The sequence below is a fragment of the Portunus trituberculatus genome, chromosome 18 (assembly GCF_017591435.1).
Source record: "Portunus trituberculatus isolate SZX2019 chromosome 18, ASM1759143v1, whole genome shotgun sequence".
Taxonomy (NCBI): domain Eukaryota; kingdom Metazoa; phylum Arthropoda; class Malacostraca; order Decapoda; family Portunidae; genus Portunus; species Portunus trituberculatus.
In genome coordinates this window covers 7439326-7460424 of record NC_059272.1, presented here as the reverse complement: position 1 = coordinate 7460424, position 21099 = coordinate 7439326, and the positions used below count along the sequence as shown (strand labels likewise).

The 21099-nt window shown below is 40.3% G+C and overlaps 1 protein-coding gene across 3 annotated transcripts in view; it reads right to left on the bottom strand.

The window, feature by feature from the left end:
- The window catches only part of LOC123505644 (integrator complex subunit 12-like), a 36089-nt gene that overhangs the window by 4591 nt on the left and 10399 nt on the right, over positions 1 to 21099 (bottom strand). The window lies entirely within an intron of this gene.

The following is a 21099-nucleotide window of genomic DNA, read 5'->3' as shown; positions in this document are numbered from 1 at the left end:
AGAGCTATTACTGGGTTCTGATAAAACACAACTAAAACCAACAGTCTTCTGTAATAATCTAATAATCTAATAATCCCATTTTTTTGGCATTTAAGAAAATTCTATACATATAAGAAAAATTACAATTTAGGTCCAGTTTTCATTAATACAGGCAACCCCGCTTAACGAAGGTTCACACAACAAAATTTCGCTACAACGAGGGTTTCATTTTACTACCATCAGCTCGTTTAATGAACACCAAACTCACTTTAACGAAGTTTTATCCAGGTAATTTTTTCCAAGTTTGAAAGTCCCGCCGTATCACGCAAGCCGACAGGCTTTTGAATACACCAGCGCCTCTCGTGGACAACATGCGCACCACTCACTCCCCCTGTTCAAAACAATAACAGCGTCAGCAGCAGCTTGTTTTTCCTCACTCAACTTACCACCAAAATGCCCTGCAATGTCGCCTAGCATTGCTAAGAAGACCAGGAAGTCTCTTACTCTTGAAGTGAAGCTGGATATTATTCACAGACATGAGAGAGGCAAGAAAACTAATAGCATTGCTCGCCACCATCTTGACTCCATCTACTGTCTCTACTATTTTCAAGTCAGCAGACTATTGAGAAGGCTGGTGAGACCATATCTTCCTTACAAGCTAAAAGAACCACCTGAACTCGTGACTCTACAATGGATAAAATGGAAAGCCTTGTGGAAATGTGGTACATAAGTTTTATATGTGAAACAATGATGCGCCATTTGTTTACATTTCACAGGTTGCCGGTTAGTGTCTTTCCTGTTTCACTCTCCCTCCCTTCATAAATTTAAGATCATCAACATTATAAAGTTATGTACATACATACATTAGTGTACATTATGATGACTTAAATTAAACTGCCTAAATGTTTAACTTCATAATTTTTTACTTTCATTAAACCTTTCACTGTACTATGATGCACTCTCGCTTTGTTTACTCTCAATAGAAGTTCAAGTCGGGTTAAACTTGTTATAATTGGTTCGCTTAACAAAGTTTCGCTTAACAAAGGGTTTTTTAGGAACGTAACCCCTTCGTTAAGCGGGGTTTGCCTGTATACCGTTTTATCGGTAAAACTGATATCAGAATGGGACAATGGCAGCTGTGGGGAGAGAGAACAGAGCTTTTTTTATAACCATGTGTGCAGCCATTTGATTACCAGATATTTTCACTACTAATAAGCCTTTGGTGCTAATGTAAGTTTATAAATGAAAAACTGCAGAGAAAACACACGAGAATGTCATTCTGATGACCATGGCAGCACAACTGGGGGAGGGGGGTTTACAACCACATGTGTGGATGTTTAATTATCGAGTATTAAATCAAACTTTTGTGTTCGAGTATTGAAAAGTTCAACTATTATGACGTTCGAGTATAGGAGCGTTCTCTTAAGGTGAATACTTACTACATACCACCAGAATCTTTATTTCAGATTCGAAAAATAAGTCACTTTGCAGGCAATCATATGAATCCCTTTCTGCTATTGTTTTGTTTGATTAAAATAAGGAGATAATTTGATCATACATTTTTCATTGAAAAATCAAAGATTGAGTTTCCATTAACCCGTAAACTGCGGCACTCACATTCAGAGAGTGTCTCCTGGTGCGGCTAAATCAGCAAACAATTGACTTTCAATGAAAGATATATAATTTATAAAGATGTGTCACAGATATTTTATTTCACAATTATGTAACTCAAAATTTACTGTAGCTACCATATTTCTAAGTATTTTTCGCCACAAAAATGGATTTCTGGCAGTATCTGGAGGCATTGTGAAAAGTGGGATTATGTTAGCATGTCCTTTGTTTTTCCCATACTCCCTTTCTGTCTGACGTCACGTCTTTCCCCTCAGTCCTCGCTCGCCACTGCCTGAGGCGGACACGCTACGCCTCCTGCCTCTCGTTTCGCTCGGTTTACACTTGTTGTGTATTGTGCTACCGTAAATACACTTTCATAATGGACTCAGGTGTCTCCATGCTACCCCTGTTTTACGACAACTACCACAGGATGGGAGAGGGGAGGCGGCAGGGGGGATACACACAAACGGCTTGTTGCCACTTGTTCGGACAGTGTTGTCAACGCTCGAAGAGACAACATTGAAGATTCAATGTTGTCTCTCTCTCTCTCTCTCTCTCTCTCTCTCTCTCTCTCTCTCTCTCTCTTGCTTGCTTCAAGAGAAATAAATGATAAAACAAAAGTGTTTTATTTCTATAATGGCAATTTTCGTATAAGTAATATTCTTTCCATTATTCTGACACTAATATTTTGAATCGCAAATAAAGTAAAAGGCATCAAAGTATATGGAGTAAATAACATACATATGGAATGGATAAATTGGTCAAATAAAAATGCATATGCACTGGTAATGGTAATGCAAAATATTGTTCTAGCCTCCTATTATTTTACAATTTTTTTTTTCTCTCTCTCTCTCACACACACTTTGTTCAAAATAAATAAGTGAAACAAAAATAGTCTTGCTTGGTTCACAATAAATAAAGTAACGAAAAATTAGTTCTGTGTAAGCCACAATAACATACATATCATACTATATATCTGTGTGTGTGTGTGTGTGTGTGTGTGTGAGAGAGAGAGAGAGAGAGAGAGAGAGAGAGAGAGAGAGAGAGAGAGAGAGAGAGAGAGAGAGAGAGAGAGAGAGAGAGAGAGAGAGAGAGAGAGAGAGTCATGACTCATGACGCCAGCGCGGGCCGGGCCGACACGTCTGACAGTGTTACAAACGTCTAGTGAAGATGGTCTTGTTTCCGTAATCTTATTCGCTTTATCTCTTTTCTATTATAGAAAAACAACTTCTATACTACTAAATTATAGCTTCCTCTTACCATACATGAGACTCAAACTCTAATATCTATGAGAGGAATGCAATGTCGACTCAATAAAATAAAAACATAGTGGTTTCATTGTTTTCCTTTATAAATATGATATAAATAACCAAATTCTTATTAGAAGGAAATAAATTACTAAAAGAAAGGTTATTAGAACACAAAAAAATAATTTCAAAGAAATACGAATCACGGGAACTTTATGGTGCCTGTTTAAAAAGAGCGCTTCCAGAAGGTGTACAGCAGTTTGCCGCCAAGCCACCCAGAAGGCGTAAAGCAGTTTTCGGGTTAAAATTTGAACCAAAATTTGTAGCGATCCACAAAATACATATTATTTGAATAAAGGCTAAGAAATGTGCATATTTTACCGTATATATATATATATATATATATATATATATATATATATATATATATATATATATATATATATATATACAGTAAGGTCCTGGGTTACGTCGGTCTCGAGTTACGTCAAACTCGCACTTACATCAGTCCACTATAAGGCAATTTAAGATTTAAAAAATTGAAAATTTATAAATCGTAAAGCGCGGGGTTTATTGTTATTGTTGGCCGCCAGCCGTCACTAGTGGTTATCCACCACACCGCCCACCTCATGCTTGAATACAATAACACTCTACGCACCTCAGTTCCACCACACCGTCGCCCCTGGCAAGAATGTTCCTACATCTGCGTCTGCTGACTATCTTAGTATCTTGCTCAATGGCACCAAAAAGAAAACTCCTGAGTGATAGCAGTGATGCTAAGAAAAGGAAAACCATTACGCTACAAGAAAAAGTGGACATAATTAAAAGACATGAGAAGGGAGGCAGCAGCTGTGTGTAAGGGAGTGAAGAAGAAAATGGGAAGCCCGTTACCATGACAACGGGGAGGTTGATGACCTTGAGGGCTCGCACACCTATCACAACAATAACAACTCCGGAGCCTTCGTCTGGGCCACACGACACTTGCAGCTCACTTGCACCGTCTGCGCCTGTCTGCTGATCTTTATTGCCCTTTCCTATTGCATTTCCTGCTCCGCTGCCCACGCTTCTACTCCCACCGCACTGCACTACGCTTCCAGCTGTCCACCCTGGGCGTCACAACATTCGACCTGCCTACCCTCCTGGCGGCCTCAGGCGTCCACCCCTCTGGCAACATGCAGTCCTAATCAACAACAAAAACAAGCTTGTGTTTCATATTCCTACATAGTTGTAAATAATATACCAATATAACAATATAACCTTTTACTTACCTGAATAACCATAAAAAATTATTGGTTGAAAACTCGATAATATGCTTTGAAAGTACAAAAACTCGAGTTACATACAAAATCGACTTACGTCATGTTTCAGGAACGTAACTCTGACGTAACTCGGGACCTTACTGTATATATATATATATATATATATATATATATATATATATATATATATATATATATATATATATATATATATATATATATATATATATATATATATATATATATATATATATATATATATATATATATATATATATATATATATATATATATATATATATATATATATATATATATATATATATATATATATATATATATATATATATATATATATATATATATATATATATAGTTTCCTTGATTTTTAAATGTATTTAAAAGTACTAGGAAAGTACTCTTACACAAATTAAAAAGAAAAAAATATCTATTGAAATATGATGTTGCCTGCAGTACAACACTCTCGACGACCAAAGCAAACACGCGTGCTCCTCAGACCTCCAAGTAGAGCCAGCATTCTTTTTACCATAACAAGGACACTCAAGTATGGAGAAGGACATACAGAAGTGGACGGTGGCTAGTCTGAAACACTACTTAAAGGCACGGCAATACCATACTCTGGATACTCAAAAGATGCCCTTGCTCTCATGGTGGAGAAGGCTATCAACAGCCCACAGCTGACCAGCATAACAGAAGAGGATGATGGAGAAGAAACTAACATAAGGAGGAGGACAGTAAAAGGGACATGCATAACTTTTCCTGATCCATATACACTGACTGGATGGGACACCAATCTCTTTACACTACCATCTGTGACATCAACACAATGCCTTGTAAGCAGAATGCAGATATGAAAACATATCATAGTATACTGAATGGGTCTATGGAGGTCAGAAGATTTATCAATAGCCAGTCTTCACTATTAGTGTATCTACTCATAAAAATGAGGTGGACATCAGAACCTTTCATATCTTTCATTCTGGGGTGCTTGCTTTTATTTAGCCTAAAGTCTGACTTGTAATTAGCGATGGCACATACAAAGTTTGTCATTTTGCCGGGTTTGTGAAGGTCGGCTAGAGTCCTTGGCTGATTTCGGCAGATCACGATTCGGAAATAAAGAAATGTTTCTCTGTTTTATTAAACAAACCATTTTTAAACAACGTAAATTAAATATAAATAACTATAAAGTTTACATGAATCAAATGTATTACTTTTTGTCGCAAAGAAATGTTTACAAATTAAGTTAAGAATATAATACAAAACTACTGGTACGGCTAATGATATTCTCGGTGATTTGGGTGCACCACATTGGTTCGTACGCCTGGCAGGGTGTTTTTCTGAATAACAAACCGCTCTCAATAGAAATATAATACGTGGCAATTGTATCTCTTACTTTCTTGTATTATTGCTACATAGACTACACACTATTAATGCATCCCCCAATTTTTTATGTTCCTTATAATCCTGTTGGAAGCAAATACGTGTACTGTGGATTTCATATTATATACCACATATGAGTGCATCACATGCATTATGATATATACACACTACTTCTTTGGGTTATTTAATATGTTATGAAATTGATTTCATGACTAAGAGATTGCATCATACGTAGTATTAATTAAATAAAGATTAAATAGCCACCCATGATGCCCGCAACAGAAAACAGAAAATGACTAATTGCTAACTCAATCGCCTTAAGAAAAACGCTCCTATTGAGTCTTCACTGTACAGTAAGTCCTCGTTATACGGTAGTTCTTTATCCGGTAAATTCACAGTTATGGTATTTGGAAATCACTACCCTCAATTCGATATACGGTAAGAAAAATTCACAGATACGGTATCAGCTGATGTCATCCGAGAGGGCCCAGTGCGGGGGAGCAGGGGTGATGATGTCATCCATGCCACACCTCCTTGCCACTCACAGTACTGACTTTAACTTGACCACCCTTGGGGCCTGCTATCTCTTCCTCTCCCCCCTTTTTTTTTTAACTGCATTACATATTACTTACATGTATTACTAATTAGATGAATAAATGGAATATTAAAGGGTCTATTGTAAGCACAAATATATTCATAATAACCATGGGAAACACTAAAAGTCTACTACCAGCAGCAAACCATGCAGCAACTGATAAAGGACACAGATGGGCCTGGCAAGCCCACTATCAGAGAATAGTGGAAATCAAGCACACCTTAGACAACATCAAGTCATCTTGGGACGAAGTGAAGACGTAAACCATGAACTTGGCATGGAATAAAATATGGCCAGAATGCGCGCATGACTTCCCAAGCTTCGCTGAAGACGACATCGGTGCGATCAGAAATGACAAAGTAAATCTGTGTCATAGGGCTGACTTCGATGAAGTTGATGATGATGATGTTCAAGATCTTTTGGAAAGCCATGCTGAACCTCTCTCAAATGATGAACTAGACAAGGCATCACAGGAGGCAGAAAAAGAGGGAGACAAGGAAGAAGAACCTGTGCGTGGCCTGGACATCAAAACTCTTAGAGAATGTCTCTGTGGTATTGAAAAGCTCTGGAAACCCTGAAGGAACATGACCAAATCCTGCCAGGAGTAGCAAAGTGGCTCATGACGTAAAGAAAAGTGTCAAGATTTATCAAGAAATTTATTATAAAACAAGAAAAACCAAACAGACCTCCATCTACTCGTTCTTCAAGCCAGTCAGACATGCCGTCCCTGTCACACCTGCCGACCCTGCTACAGCTGGCCCTTCCACATTCACTACCGATGGTTCTACAGCTGGCCCTTCCTCCATATCCTCTTCCTTCAAACCAGTGAAACGTGCCGACCATGCTACAGCTGGCCTTTCCTCCATATCTTCTTTCTTCAAACCAGTGAAACATGCTGACCGTGCTACAGCTGGCCCTTCCTCCATATCTTCTTTCTTCAAACCAGTGAAATGAGCTGACCCTGCTACAGCTGGCCCTTCCTCCACATCTTCTTTCTTCAAATCAGTGAAACATGCTGACCCTGCTACAGCTGGCCCTTTCTCCATATCTTTTTTCAAATCAGTGAAACGTGCCGACCTTGCTACAGCTGGGCCTTTCACATATGCTTCCGACAGTGCAGACGACAACGTCTTATCCTCGTCTGCCCACTCAGCAGAAGATGAGTAGGGGCTGAAATCCCTACTGTCTCTTAGCCTCAGGAGGGACATTATCTGATAGAATACATGGCGATTGAAAGGTAAATAAAAACATTTTCTGTTTATTTCTTTTATGCCGTAGCTACTTTAAACATTTTTTTTAATGATTATTTTCATGTATTTTAATTTCTGTAGGGGTGACTTTTGATGTGCTGGAATGCATTCCCTATTATTACATGTTATAATGGGTTCGTTATACGGTAATTTCGATTTGCAGTAAGTTTTCAGGAATGCATATGTACCGTATAACGAGGACTTACTGTACTTAGTTGCCCTTCATCTTTTCTTTCTTCTTTGTATTATGTTATTTGATGTATTTACTTTAAGACATTTAGGATGTGTTTCAGTAATGCACATTATTGTATTTGGGGCTATATTTTTTCTCTAACTCTATCTGTTTTTGTTGTGTGAATCTTTGCATATTGATCAAATTCATTTTCTACCTGTTATTTTCTAGTTTGTTTGTAAAAAAATGTTTCTGCTCCAATTTCCTTCTTTTTATTATCCAATCTATCATTTACTGTTTCTTCCCTCTTTTAGTGAAAATTTCCTTTTATCCTCACCAAATGTCTTCTTTCTTCCCCTTTATTCCTTTTCTCCTTCAGAATGGCTCTGATATCTTTCCTCTTTTCTCTCTCCTTTACTGTTAGGTCAGGTACTACGATTGAATTTTTATATTCCTCCTTTTCAGATTCAATTGGCTTTTTCCCTTTCTTTTCTGTCTGCCACTTGTTATAAGTTTGAAATAATTTAACTAACAAAGGTATTGTTTTTTTTTTTTTTGCCTTGTTTCTCTGTCACTTGTTTTTGTTCTCTAGTCTTACAGTCTCCACAATTTCACCACTTTCTATATGTAGCTCATTCTTCAATATATCCAAACATCTTTTTTTTTATCATGGTCCTGATCATCACCCTGTGCTTTCTTGCATATTGAAAATGATGACATTATTTCTTCTTGTTTTCTTGTCCCCCTTCCTTCAAACATCTTTTCCATTTTCTCTCTCATGTCTTCAAATTCTACTCTGAACTTACCCCATTTCTTTGTGAGGTCACCAATCTTTGTCTCTGCATCAAATACTTTGCATTTTATTTTATCTGGCTCATCTTTTAACTCCCTTTTGTTATCAATGACTGTCCTCTCCTCTTTACCATTTAAAATCAGTTCAAACTGTTTTACCTGCTTCTTAGCTTCATCACTGTCTTCTCTGACCTCCTCTAGTGCCCTCTTCATGTTTCATTTTCTTCTCAGATCTTCTTATTCTCTACCAATCTTTTTCTCACCTTCAGTATGCATGCCCTGCAGTGCCACACCAAATCCATTTCTTTTTCCAGTGCTATGGCCATTCCTTTACCAATCTTCTCATATGTCATGTGGAACCAGTGGTCACATTCATTACACTGTACTCCTTGATTGCCTCTGCTTATCCTCATGCAGTGGTGGTAACTTGGTAAGTATCCTTCTTCTGGCTTTTCTTCTCTTGCTCCTTACAGGACTTGCATAGGCCCTCATCACACACACTTTCTAAGAATCCACATTTTATGCAGACTCTTTTCCTAGCAGTTCCACCAGTTTGTGAAGTTTTTTTTTCCCACATCATTATTACTGAAAAATATTGTTGCTTTTTTAAAATTAACACCTTGTGCCATAGAGTTAGATTACGTTCAAGTTAAGATAGGTTAGCTTAGATCTAATTTGCTTTGGTTTAGTCAGAGAAAAAAAATAGACATTATTTTGCACTTCCTAAAAAAGTTCTAATTAGACAAATGGCGATATTTAGCAAAAGAAAGGCCTCTTGTGAATTTGATTAATGTCTAGAATTGGTCCTTCTCAGTAGCACATGAAATTACTTCATGCCACCTTACTTGACATTTATGAAGTTTTCAGATGCAAGGCTTTTATTGGCTTGTAGTGATGCTCTGGAAAAATCTAAATTGCGTCAGAAACACTCCTCCGAGCAATCTTCTTCCCCTTCTTCTTGTGGCTGTTTACATTAGTAGAGCACTGTGGATCCTGTGGCAGGTTGTGGTATCTATAAATCATGTGTCACAGACATCCAATGAAAGCCCACCATGCCCATAGTTACTTATATGATGTATCACAGCAAAACTAATCACAGACATTCGACTATAGAGCATCCAATGAGAGCAGCCATGCTGGGAGTTACCTGTAGTACTGCATCTGTTTCTACTGACAGAGGATGAGCCACAGCAATTTCTACCATTTCCCAAACTGCCTTCACCATGGATGCCTAGTGCTCTGACTGTGATTTCAGGCTTTTTATTTATTTACTCACAGAAACTCAGACGACTCCTAGAAGATGCCGGTTCAGGCCTGTGACTCCAGCTCTGAATTACATTTCCCAGATCTTGTAGTTGTGTGGTCAAACTTGTGATAAAGGTTCACTCTTTTTCCAGTATAATTAAACCTTTGCTCTTAATTTTTCCATACGTCATCTAATTTTCTTTCAACCTCTCGAACTAATTTAGCATTAATCACACTATCTGGGAGGCTGTTCCAGTTATTCACCATCCTATTACAAAAGGAATACTTTCTGATGTCTAATCTTGCTCTTTGCTTAAATACTTTCTTTCCATGACCTCGAGTTTGCAATCCTTCCTTCATTTTAACACGTTACCGCGATATGGCAAGACCCAACATGCATCCATCGCGGCAACCTTCAGACCACTCTCCCGCCAGTCACAGTGGAGCTATGAGAGAGAAATCACGTAGGTACCTTCGCTCCGTCCCAATGACTCGTATGCACTGATAAAATTGGTGTCTCACCAGTGGCCCAACACGCGGTATTACAATATTTTCTTTCCCTATTGCGTCTTGAGCCACCGGTGCACCACTCAACTTTTGTACCATCAGTGGCCCAATTTGCCACATTGGAATATGTTAGTCTTCTGTTCAGTCTTGTGCCTCAAAAACTCAATTTCTACAACTATCTACTCGACATAACCTTCCAGACAACTATCCTCTCTTCTTCAATAACACTCAACTTCCCCTCTCCTCTACATTAAACACACTCGGTCTATCCTTCACTAAAAATCTAAACTGGAAATTTCACATCTCTACTCTTGCTAAATCAGCTTCCAAGAAGTTAGGTGTCCTGTGGCATCTTCGTCCATTTTTCTCTCCCTCCCAGCTGCTTGCTCTGTACAGGGGCCTTATCCGCCCGTGTATGGAGTATGGCTCTCATGTCTGGGGAGGATCCACACACAGCTTTACTAAACAAGGTGGAATCTAAAGCTTTTCGTCTTATCAACTCTTCTCCTCTAACTGACTGTCTTGATTCTTTAAGTCACCGCCGCAATGTTGCATCTTTATCTGTCTTCTACCGCTGTTTTCATGCTGTCTGCTCTTCTGAACTTGCTAACTGCATGCCTTCCCCCTCCTGCGGCCTCGCTGCACAAGACTCTCTACTTCTTCTCATCCCTATTCTGTCCATCTTCCTAATGCAAGAGTTAACCAGTATCTTCACTCCTTCATTCCCTACACTGGTAAACTCTGGAACTCTCTACCTGTGTCTGTATTTCCACCTGCCTATGACTTAAACTCTTTCAAAAGAGGAGTGTCAAGACACCTCTTACGTTAACTGGGCCCTCCTTTTAGATTTTTTTGTTTTTTCTCTTTCTCCTACTTTCCTCTTAACAGGGCCTGGCAACCAGCGGGATTTTTTTTTTCCAACACTTTGTTTTCCCTTGGCCAGTGCCCTTGTAATGTAAAAAAAAAAAAAAAAAAAACTAGTGTACCACTTAATTTTAAGTAAGTCGGCAAATGATAATAAGAATATATGTCGACTAGTAAAAAAATTGGACCACATACGATATGCATGAAAGTACTAAGCAATTATGTTGTTTTCATTAGGTTGATTTATTGATATTTTTACGTTTGCAGACTATGGATCCTTCATTATTCTATGGTAGTCATGATGACCAAGACACCTCTGATGAAGATTTTACTCTCACCAATGTAGGGAAGAAAGTGATGAAGCAGGAGAGACAGAAAGTAATGGAGCAGATGAACTAGGAGAAACAGATGATGAGGAGTCTGCATCTACCAGTAGGCTTGCACCTGTACAGAGATGGGGGCCTGTTTCTTCCAAACAGCATCCTTATGCCTTCAGTGCTTATGCCTTCAGTGGTACAGAAGAACTGGTAATTTTGCCTCATGTAAACCCAGTCACAGGAAAACCAGAGTCTATTGATATGTGTGCATTATTCATAACTGATGATCTTTTGGACACAATAGGCAGTCAGACAAATATATATGCCCAGCAAAAAATAAATGCAGCACCACTGACAAGGAGGTCAAGGCTCATTTCATGGAAACCCACAACAAGGAATGAAATAAAAAAATTCCTAGGTATAATACTTTACATGGGAATTGTTGGTATGTCAGAGATTTCTTCCTATTGGAGTAAAAACAAGTTGTATGCTGGCTCTTATATTAGCAGTGTGATGACCAGAGAGAGGTTTGAAATCCTTCTTAGGTGTATACATTTCAGGGATAATTCTGATGTTGATGACCCACTTGATCCATTATTCAAAGTCAAACCCTTGGTCACAGCCATTAGAGACCGCTGCCAGGCTGTTTACAAGCCAGGTCCCATGGTTGTGATTGATGAGAGTATGCTACCCTTCAGAGGCAGAAGTAAGGTTAGGCAGTATATTCTTGGGAAAGCACATAAATATGGCTTCAAGTTGTACAAGGTGTGTACTCCAAGTGGGTATATATGGAATTTCAAGATTCATTCAGGCAGTCAAACAAAGCATCAGGAACTAAACTCCACTGAAAGCCCAACAGTAGAACTATGTGAAGAACTATTAGATATGGGCGCCACTCTTTATGCTGATAACTACTATTACTCATTGACACTAGCAGAATATCTGTTGAAAAAGAAAACTTACCTTTGTGGAACCCTAAGTAGCACAAGAAAGTACCTTCCCAAGGAAGTAACTGAAAGTAAACTAAAAAAAAAATGAAATGAAAGGACAGGAGAACAGCAATGACGTCAAAGTTTTCAAATGGAGGGATAAAAGAAATGTCCTGACTATCTCAACTGTCTCTGAACACAGTGATCAACTAGTTCCCAGTGGCAAGGTAAACAGATGTAGAGAAGAGGTTTTCAAACCACAAAGTGTAATGGCATACAACAAGGCAAAGAAAGGTGTGGATGTATCTGACCAGTACACATCCTACTACAGTCTGCTAAGAAAAAAGCAAAAAAATGTACAGAAAGTTGGCCTTTGAACTGCTCACTGGACTAACAGTTGTAAATGCTTGGGTTCTCCATTGCCAGTACTTCCATAGGGCTAAGATGAGTCAGCTGCAATTTCGAGAGTTTTTACTGTATTTCCTCACTGGAGAAGAGCCTAATAACATTAGACCTGGAAAAAGTCCTGGAGTCATATCAGGAAAAAGAAATCCTCATAGACTGACTGAAAAAGGTGGGCCTAAGAGAAACACAAGAAAAATGTGTCGTGGCTGCTATGAAAAGATCTCTCTTTCTGAAGATTTCAAGAAAGCTAGAAATAAAGTGAGAAGGGTGAACACATTCTGCTCTGAGTGTGAGGATAAGCCACACGTATGTATTACATGCTTTGCAGAGAAGCATGATATATAAAATGCATGTCTATCTTTTCCCTGTAAGGAAAAAAAAAATTTTCAAGATTTATGTTACTGTACTAAAAATTATTGTTTTTTTTTAGTCTACATATTGCAATATCTTTTTGAATGTTATTGAAAGGATTTCAGTGGCATAGTGTTTTTTTTTCATATGTATCATTAGTCTTGTTTTTTATTCACATTTCCAGTTCAGCGTGGGGAGATTGTATTTTTTTATGAATTATCTTTTGGATATCATTGGAAGAATTTCAGAGACATAATGTATTTTTTTATATGGATGTAGCATTTATCATTATTTTTTTTTTATGTCACATTTTCAGTTTTACATGGGAAAATTATATTTTTCTTATTAATTGTCTTTGAATGTTATTGAAAGTAATTCAGTACCATAATTCACTTTTTTTCATATATATAATTCATAATTATATATGTTTTTCAATTTCACATTTCAAGTTCTGTATAGGACCTTATATGAGGCGCCCGGAGCCAGAGGGAACCAACCCACACGAACCTACTTTCGAGAAAAACGCGTTTAAAGTTGAACAATTAATACTACCGTAAGATCGGTCACAATATTATCATATTATACATCATTGGAAAGGTCTCGGCAAGACCTGTCATGCCATGTGTTTTTTAATATTATATTCTATGTTTTAACTTTTACAGAGATTATTATAAATACCCCTACAACCGTAGCGGAAATTTTTTTTCCCAGGAATGTTATGTTTTAGGTTCATTTTTTCAAAGTGTATGATAAAACAAGCATTATGTAAAATAATTATGACGATATGCTTTTAACTCGATTTTTTACGAATTTTTTTATGAGCGAATAAAGCAATATTTCCCCCTACCGTAAGATTGGTCACAATATTATCATATTATACATCATTTGAAAGGTCTCGGCAAGACCTGTCATGCCATGTGGTTTTTAATAGTATATTCTATGTTTAACTTTTACAGAGATTATTATAAATACCCCTACACCCGTAGCAGAACATTTTTTCCCAGGAAGGTTATGTTTTAGGTTCATTTTTTCAAAGTGTATGATAAAACAAGCATTATGTAAAAAAATTATGACGATATGCTTTTAACTCGATTTTTTACGAATTTTTTTTATGAGCGAATAAAACAATATTTCCCCCTAGCGCAACTTTTATTCCCGAAAATGTTTTATTTCCCTATTTTCTCTTAATTTCTGAAGAGATTATAGTGTGAGATGTATCTGTATAGAAGATTGTGATATTGTATTTTAAAATTTATTTTCTATGATTTGGTGTAGCTGATGCGGGAGTAATGGGCCTGGCAAGGGAAAAAAGGAAGGATTTGGCGGGAGACTCTGGGCTAAAGTAAACAAAGGCTGTGATTGGCCGAGGTGGGGGCGCGGCTATGAGTCACGAGAATACTCGCCGCTGATTGGGGAGCGCACGGCGAGGCTCAGCCGCACCTCCCTGCTCTTGGTACCTTCTGGCTCGCAGATCGGAGAAGTTTGTCGCGACATTTTTTACGCATCATCACTCCACTTTGAGGCTTCGTATAGGTACCCATATGGTCGTATTTCACTTGGCCGACAATTTTATACGACTTTTACACCCTTCGACAACATGATCCCGCCTTTAACTCCCTGCTATTGGTACCTTCTGGCTCGCAGATCGGAGAAGTTTTTCGCGCGTTTTTTTTACGCATTATCGCTCCACTTTGAGGCTTCGTATAGGTACCCATATGGTCGTATTTCACTTGGCCGACAATTTTATACGACTTTTACACCCTTCGACAACATGATCCCGCCTTTAACTCAATTTTCGTATTTTTGAGGGTTGGTTCCCTCTGGCTCGGGGCGCCTCATATATATATATATTTTTTTCCACAATTTCTTACTATTCTTATGAAAAACATACTTTATATTGAGTTTTGGAGTCTCAACATACTGTTTTGAAAATATATTGAAATACAAATTAGTGTTTGACTTTGAATTCTTTTCCCACTTCTCTACACTCTTTGCTACTGTATGAAACACTGAGAAATAACCAATCATTATTTATAAATGAGAAAAAAATCTATAAATATATTCTTTTGTTTAAGGGGACCGTCTGGTGGCCATGGTATAAAAAAATCTGAAAAAAAAATTGAAAATCCCCAAAACACCACCAGAGCATCCCCAAACATATGGCAACATAGTGATGGAGTATTTTGGGAAAATACGCTAAAATATGTCAGGTATTTAAACTTTAAAGGGCCCCTACCACACCCACTGCAGCCCAGGGCTTCCCCCCATCCCGTTCTCTGTACCATAAATGATGATAATAAGCACGGAAAAAGCCATGGAAAGTGGTTTCTTTGGTAAGGAAAGGTGGGCGCTGGTAACTCAGTACTATGGCGTACACAGGAACACACCCTCTCCCCTTCCATTTCATGTCTATGTGACTGCGATGGGAGGATTTATTGAATATCTCGCCTGTTATTTCACAATCCAGCCTATTTTACCAGCTTTTTTTTTTTTTTTGCCTTACAATATAAGTTGTAATGACCATGCATGGATGGGAGACACCCTAGCCTTCAGCGACTAATAACTACAATTTCATGTCACGAATTTCAACTGACGTCACAGCGGTAGCCAACGAGATGCCATGCTACCATTCCACCGTCAGTCGGTTGCTACCTCCTCGCAGTCACGCATCTAGCCGCTCTTGCTCCGTTCCACTCCAAGCAACGTCTCGTTGGGTAAGCTTTTTCCTATACAGTCCTAAGTTGACTGTGGGTGAAAAGCACATCAATGGACTATTTTTTCTGATAGACAAGCAGTGTGGAGTTTGTATGGGGGTTAATGCCGCCTTACGGTGACACCATATGGTGTATTATGACCGTCTTGTCTCTGTCTCTTTTATTGAGCAGTGTGATGTCGGGCACGGAACAGTCTCTTCCTCCGCCCCCCTCCCTTTCGTCATCTTCAGATGGGAAGAAAAGGAAGCGGTGCTCGGTGGATGATTCCATTCCTCCTCCACCTTGCGCTTCACCACCGTCACTCCCGGGGCCGAGCTCAGCAGGCGCCATGTCAGAGTCTGCTGTGTTTGAGGACAGAGTTGCCTTGGATAGGCTGTCTAGCCTAGTGTCAGGCCTTATTGACAAGCTGAACAGGACCCTGGCACCGCCGGATGCATCTACGGACACCAGGAATGACTTTAGTGGTTTTCATGCCCTCTCGTTGTCTGAAGACGAGGCGGGGGTTGCCCCTGCTGGCCAGCCGGACCCTCTTGACGAGTTAGACCACCTCACCCATGTGCAAAGATTAAGCTCCCGAGTAATGTGCCGAACCTCACGACGCCTGTGACAAATGCGGCTATAACCAAGGCCATAAGTGTGAATGGAAGGCTGGTAGATGCCAAGCTTTTCCAGACTAACTGCCTGTTGACAAAGGCAATAGTTCCCATTGCTGTGTGTGTTAATGATATTGGACAAAAGAAGGGTAAGAGCTTGTCGTGTTATTTAGATGGCCTTAATAGTTGTTTGCACCTTCTTACTTCAGCAGTGAATTACCTCAACCAGTTGCGGAAGGATGTGGTCCGAATCCATGTCCGTGACTCGGCCATGGTCGATCTCTGCAAATGGGAGTGTGAGGTGGGTCAGCAGGAGTTATTTCCCTTTGATGTGACCCGCAAGTGTGAGGAGATCCACAAGGCAGGTCGGTTGGGCCGGCCGTCTTTCCGCCCTTCCTCCAAGACGTCTGGCAAGAGGTTTTCTTCCTCTTCACGGTCATCACACCATCCCTCTCAGGCTCATTACCAGTTCCACCCTCATTTTCAGACCCGGCCTTTTTTCGGCCAGCGGCCTCCCCAAGGGAGGGGGGATACACGGGCCGAAACTACACCAGCACTAACCCCTCTGGTGAATTCCTCAATTCCACAATTAGTTAATACTCCTGATAATTTTAGAGGAGGTAAGATTATTTCTGCTGAGTCCATGTGGACGTCTCTGACTCAAGATTCCTGGATTTATGATGTGGTGAGGGGGAATTTTCTTGATTTTGTGTCTTTGCCTATTCAGACTGTACCTCCTTGTCCTCTAACCCTGTCTCAAGCCGATGATTGGGCTTTGGACAATGCTTTACATCACTTCCTTATTCAGTCAATTGTGAAGCCTTGTTTAGGCCCAGCAAGAGTCATTCTAAATTTAAAATACCTTAATTTTCATGTACCTTACTTACATTTTAAGATGGATACATTGAAGGATGTCATACCCTTAATTTACCCTAACTGTTTCTTTGTTACAGTGGATTTTAAGGATGCTTATTACTCCATTTATGTTAGGCCTGAGGAGAGGAAATGGCTACAGTTTATGTGGAAGGGCCGTTATTACAGATTTACTTGCCTCCTGCAGGGGTTATCTTCTGCCCTCGCATTTTACAAAGTTAATGAAACCTGTCTTTTCCCACCTGCGATCCCTTGGGATGGTCGTGTTATGTTATCTGGATGACTGTCTTTTCATTGCTTCATCAGTAGAGATTTTACAGGCTCAGGTCAGCTATGCCTTGCATTTCTTTGATTCCTTGGGTCTCACTGTCAATGTGCGGAAGTCGGTTCTGGAGCCTACAAAGAAGGTTACGTTCCTTGGTGTGGTGTTGGACTCTGTCGCCATGACTACCACCTTAACATCTCGTAGGAAGGAGCATTAAGGAACAAGGCTTGCTGCTACTTAAGGGTAATGTCACTTTATGGGACTTATCATCTTTTATTGGTTTGACAGTGGCCTCTGCACCTGCAGTAGAGTTAGCTCCTCTCCGTTACAGGTATCTGGAGTTGATTCGAGACCAGGGTCTCGCCTGGTCCTGTGGTGATTTTGACAAGTTTATTACTTTGGATTGTCATGCCCAACATTTGGTCGCTTGGTGGGTGGCCAATATAGACTTTCAGGAGAAGTCTCTCCTCTCTTCTTCCCCAGATTTTGAGTTGTTTACAGATGCCTGTCTGACTGGTTGGGGCGCTTCAATGGGACACGTCACAACTGGAGCTCACTGGGCCCAGAAGGAGCTGGATCATATAAACATCCTAGAGTTGAAGGCCATTTTGTTGGGCTTGCAGTCCCTGTGTAGGGATAGGTCTGGCTCCCATATTTGACTCCATTCTGACAACACTACTGCAGTTGCTTGTATAGATCGTTGTGGCAGTACAAGACCTAATCTTCTTGCCCTTACAGTGCAGATTTATGAGTGGGCTGCATCTAAGAATATTACCCTGTCAGCACAGCATAAACAGGGTTTGTACAATGTGACAGCTGATGTGGAGTCCAGAGTTAGTAGGATGGATGGTGAGTGGATGTTACAACCCGATATTTTTAACAGAATTTGTCAGCTTTTTTATACTCCAGCTATCGATCTTTTGCCACTCGTTTAAATGCTCAATTGCCTGCCTATGTCTCCTGGAAGCCAGACCCATCTGCTATGTGCACTAATGCCTTCACCTTGGATTAAGGTGGTAAGAGCTTATATGCATTTCCACCTTTCAGCATTGTCTCTAGAGTTCTCCGGAAACTACAGGACGACAAAGCGACAGCTCTGATGATTCTTCCACTCTGGCCGACACAAGTGTGGTTTCCAATGGTCCTTCAGTTGTTGGCAGCCGATCCAGTTTTGCTTCCACACTGTCCTCTGTTTCTCCCTCAACAACCAACTCTAACACACCCTCGAGCTCAGAGGTTGATTTTGACAGCGATGGTGCTCTCCGGGCAGCATTCATGTGTCGTGGCCTTTCGCAGGAGGTTGCCCAGTTTTTCCTTCGTTCCTGGAGAACTAGTACTATGGCACAATATAGGCCGCATATCAGCAGCTGGTTGTTGTTTTGCCTCCGAAGGGAAAATGATCTGTTTCAGCCACCTGTGAGTATCCTGTTGGATCACCTCTTGTTACAATATCAACGCAGCACAGGTCAGGGATACAGCTCCATGAATACAATCCGTTCAGCCATCTCTGCTATTGCTACTATTAATGGTCATCCTGCAAGACAACATCCGTTAGTCTCTCGGTTTATGAAGGCAGTTTTCTTAGAGAGACCTTCTTTTCCATGCTCCCATAAAACTTGGGATCCTTAGGTAGTGTTGGATTATATCTGTGGTCTTGGCCATACTGTGGACTTGTCTCTTCTTCAGTTGTCAAGGAAACTAGTTAATCTTATGCTTTTGTTGTCAGGCCACTGCAGTCAGACCTTACATTTACTAGATCTTAGAAACATGTCTGTCATAGAGTCTCGGGTTGGTTTTGGGATTGGAGACTTATTAAAAACCTCTCGTCCTGGGGTCCACATGTCAGGCTTGTTTTTTTATGCCTACCCACATGACAGCCGCTTGTGTGTTGTTGACACCATCAAGCATTATCTAGATAGGACTAGCTCCATCCGTGGGTCACTTACGGGTTTTTCCTGACTACACGACCTCCGGTTCGGTTGGCCTCCCGGGATACATTGCGACGTTGGGTGAGAGACGTGATGGGAGCTGCTGGCATTGACATTACTGTCTTCTCTCCTCATTCTACTAGGTCAGCCTCTTCCAGTAAGGCAGCCCGGATGTTGCCTCTTGCTACAGTAGTCTCCACCATTGGATGGGCGAGGGAGTCTACTTTTACCCGACACTATCGGAAGCCTCTTGCCCAGCAGGTCCAGTTTGCTAGGGCAGTTTTGTCGTAATGCTTTTGTTCTTTTCTCATGTTAAATTTTGTAAGGGTTTGTGACCCCCTTCTTAGGTTTACGAAGTGGGGAAAGAATTTTTTTCTGTAAGTTTCCGGGGATTGGGTCCCATAATGTTCAAGAAATATATACACTATATGTACTTGGTTGTGGCATAAACTTAGGGACAAAAATTTGTTCTGTACCCTGTGGAAGGTTCTTGGGATTTTTTGTGATACTGTCCTGAAATACATGTGATGGGTCTTATGTTTGCTATTTTGGTATTTTCCTTACCAATGTTCTGAGTAGTGTGTTTCGTTTTTTACCTAGATTTTGTAATTTAGTAGGTTTGAGGAACCTCTCTAAAGCTCTCGTTGGTTACCGCTGTGACGTCAGTTGAAATTCGTGACGTGAAATTGTAAGATTAAACGAGTACTTACCAAGTATGAAGTTTGATGGTAATTTCACGAACATTCAACGGCGTCAGTGGTGTACAACGCCCTCCCTCCCTACCCTGTCTGTTTTGTGATCCTCACCTCACTTTAGGGCGAAGGGTCCTTGCGGTAATTTGTAACTGCTTCCTCAAACCTCCTCTCTAAAAGTGACTGACGGTGGAATGGTAGCATGGCATCTTGTTGGCTACCACTGATGTCGTTGAATGTTCGTGAAATTACGATCAAACTTCATACTTGGTAAGTACTTGTTTAATCTTACAATCATTGTAGGGGCAGCCAGGTACCATATGAGTCATACAGAATATTCTAAACATACCTAAAAAGGATATATGATGCACATGGTGGTGTATGAGCATGAAATATCAAACCCAAATAAATGTACAGGGTCATAGAGGACGAAAATGACATCTCTGGGGTTTTTTGCCTTTTTATCATTCAAATCGAATCTTCTCCCACATTTCTCATTAGCATTGCTGGGAAATGCTACTTGTAAGAACAACATGGCGCGGCGTTTCGCCATGAAACGTGAAATTAACCACAAGTATGCACACCTCTGTTCCAGCAAGGTGCCTGTGACTCGCTTCCTCTTTGGGGATGATGTGTCCCAATCTGCAAAACAGATTGAAGAATCCGAGAAACTGAAGGGCAAGATCACTTCCAAGAAGTTCTCCTCTCCATGGTCTTTCACGGGGACCAGAACCAGAGGCTACTGGGGCTCGGCTTCGCATCGAGGTTTCTCCAGCAGGTTCCAGCCTTATGGTCAGCCGCGGTATGGGACGAGAGGTGCTCCACGGGCCTACAACACACGCCAGGACTCCGTTCCCAAAAACAGCAGGAGCCGGGGCCAGCACAGGCCCCGGCTGCAGTAGAGGTTAGTAAGGATTTTGAAGCTGGCAGGCTTAGCTACTTTATTCATGAATGGCGGAAAATTACCAATGACCCGGCCATTCTAGATATTGTTGCCGGTTGTCACCTCAATATTAAGGTGGAGGACATTGACCATTTATTTGCGGGTAAATTAGAGTATAAATTCAATTCCACTGAGACAGGTATCATTTCTGCAGAAATTGACAGGCT